At 52.9% G+C, this 2,940-nt stretch overlaps 1 pseudogene; it reads right to left on the reverse strand.

The window, feature by feature from the left end:
- Positions 1-534: 534 nt before the first annotated feature.
- Positions 535-2,259, reverse strand: LOC102836598 (annotated as a pseudogene).
- Positions 2,260-2,940: the final 681 nt, after the last annotated feature.

A 2,940-nucleotide genomic window follows, 5' to 3' on the forward strand; every position in this document is an offset into this window, starting at 1 on the left:
CCCTCCCTCCCCCCCCCCTACCTCACCCATCTCCCAGAGAGTCTCCAGTAATTCCCAGGTCCCTTAGCAGCTGCAGATGGCAGGCAGAGGTAAAAAGGTGAGAAGCCAAGGCATGCTTTCCCTTAGCCAACCCCAGGATCTGGTTATAAACAGGGTCTGCATAGGAGCTATGTCCTTGCCTTTGAGAGGCTGGGAGAGGGGATTCATTGAACAAAATATTATAGGAGGGTCTACACACAGGGAGTGGGGCCCAACCAGTCTGTATAGAGATATTACACTTAAAAAAATGAAAATCTCATACAAAATCATTAAAGCCAATGAATGAAACAAACAGGGGCTCACACAACATGAGGCAGGTGGGGAGGGCAGGAAGGTAGGCAGGGGAAGCCTCAGACGTAGGGCATCACCACTATCTTGTCTGAGTCCAAATCCCCAGCCTGGGCTAGCTCTGTAGTGGTCTTGGGGGAAGGAGAGCAGGCCTGACCTCAGCGTGGGAGGCTGGCAGGGCCATGCTATCCGCTGACATCTGCTGATTCAGAGAGAGACAGACAGACAGAGCGATGAGAGCTTTGTTAGCACCCAGTAGACAGGCCAATGGGTGGGTTGACAGGCCAATGGTCGGGATGTTGGGGTAGATAGCATGGGACATATGGGTAGGCGAGCATGGGTCAGGCAGGTAGGCAGGCAGCAAGCAGGGGGAGATGCAGTTGGTGGCTGCCCTGTGAGGGGTGTGGCATCTCTCGAGCCTTTTGGGGCCTGGGTCTGTGGCTTAGTACTTGGCTTAGACTTTGGTGTCCAACACAGGGAAAGCTGGCCTGAGTCAGGCATTGATGAAGACCGAAGACTGGCCTCCTTTTGTAGCTGGATCTCCTTTAGTGCAAATATGGAAGCAGTGTCAGGAAGTTTATGGATCTGTTCCCCCAGACTGAGGAAGAATGGATGTTTCATGGCATCCTCTGCGCAAATCCGGTTACGACACTCAAACTGCAACAGCTTGGTGAGGAGATCAGACCCATTACTGTCAAGTCGAGGTGCATGGCTCAAAAGGACCTCGGTTCCATACTTGGGGTAGTTGCATGTTTTGAAATCCTCATTGGACAGCATGCCTGGCCACATCTCCTCAGTTGGGGTTCCCAGGATGCAGAAGATGAAGTGCAACTGTTCTTCCACTGTAGAGCCTGGAAAGAGGGGGAGGCCGGTAGCCATCTCGTAGAAGATGCAGCCCACACCCCACATGTCAATCTGGGTGGAGTAATCTGTGGACCCCAACAGGATATCAGGGGGTCGGTACCACAATGTCACCACCTCGTTGGTGTACATCTTCGTTGGGATTGATTTGGCCCGGGCCAGGCCAAAATCAGCCAGTTTGAGCTCTCCCCTTTCATTGATGAGCAGGTTCTGGGGTTTGAGGTCTCGATGTAACACCTTCTGCCGGTGGCAGTAGGCCAGGCCACGTAGCAGCTGGAACAGAAACAGTTTCACGTTGTGCATGTTGATGATCTTCCCGCAGTCATCCAGGTACTGCTTTAGGTTCTTGTCCAGGTACTCAAAAACAAGGGTGAGGGACTTCTCTGTGTATATGACGTCGTGTAGTGTGATGATGTTGGCGTGTTTGAGGTCCTTGAGCAGGGACACTTCCCGGATGGCAGTGAAGGGTGCCCCCTCTTCGTGCTTCAGTCTGATCTCCTTTAGTGCCACAAAGTCGTCTGTTAGCTTGCTTTTGCCTTTGTAGACGGTGGCATAGGAGCCCTCGCCCAGCTTGTCCAGTTTGATGTAAGTCTCTAATTTCCCGAAGCCAATCTCGGACAGAGTGGCACGACGCACACGGCGGCTGAGGGGCTTATCAAACATAGAACTGTTGAGGGTCACCTTTTCAAGGTAGCCCTCAGGCAGCCTGATGTTGGCTGGTAGCGACAGGCGCTTGTTGAAGTCCTCAATGGACATCTTATATGGGGGACGGTTGCACGTCCACACCCTCACTGGTGCCTGCACCTCATCTGAGGATGTGGCCGAAAAAGCCTGGTCACTCTCTCCGTCAGATTCCATCTTCAAGTCCTCATGCACAAACTCCTCTGTAACACTGAGTAGGCCTCGTCCAGAGCGAGCATGCCTGTGTGTGGGGGCCTCTCCAGGATCACGGCCACCACCACCACCACTCTCGTCCAGGTCTATCTGCTCAGGGACACCATTGGCCTTGTCTACAGCTCAGCCCCCTCGGAGTGTCATCAACAGTGTCTTCATCCGATCCATGGCGACCAGCGGGGGGTGCGCGTGCAAACTCAGTGCCACTGGGCCTGCGCGGAGACCAAGACTACTGGTCCGGAGCCGCAGCCAGCTGAGGAAGGAGGAGGCGGCGGTGGTGGCTGAGGCGGAGGTGGTGTCCAGCTCGGCCGGCCATGATGTCGGCCACTGAAGGCTGGCTGGTTCCGGCTGGATTCCAACTGCTCCAGGTTTGTGGGTCAGACCTAAATGCTCGCGGAGACACGGCGGGTCCCAGGGCCAAACAGGCAACTGCCCAACCACTGCGCCTAATCAGGTCTTTTTTTTTTTTTTTTTGAGTTTTGTTCTACATCTTGGGGTCCTCTTCTAACCTGGACCTTCTGTTTTGTCCCTGATCAGAGTAGCTGGTAATAGTAGCCTGGCACATTCTAGTTCTTCTAGTCTCCTGCTAGAGAAGACTACAATTCCTGTGAATCATTAATTCTGTGGAATAATTGCTTCCTTGAATCTCTGATTCCTTTAATGTCATTTGCTCCAGATAGAAAAGACCGAGAGTTGCATCTTTGATGACCATTCAAAGGCATTTAAGATCTCAGGTGCTACTCTTCAAACTAGGATCTGTTGTTGTTGTCAGGTGCCATCGAGTCGGAACTGACTCATAGCGACCCCATGCACAGTAGAACGAAACAATGTCTGATCCTGGGCCAACCTCACTACCGC

Source organism: Chrysochloris asiatica, unplaced genomic scaffold, assembly GCF_000296735.1.
Source record: "Chrysochloris asiatica unplaced genomic scaffold, ChrAsi1.0 scaffold00112, whole genome shotgun sequence".
NCBI classification, from domain to species: domain Eukaryota; kingdom Metazoa; phylum Chordata; class Mammalia; order Afrosoricida; family Chrysochloridae; genus Chrysochloris; species Chrysochloris asiatica.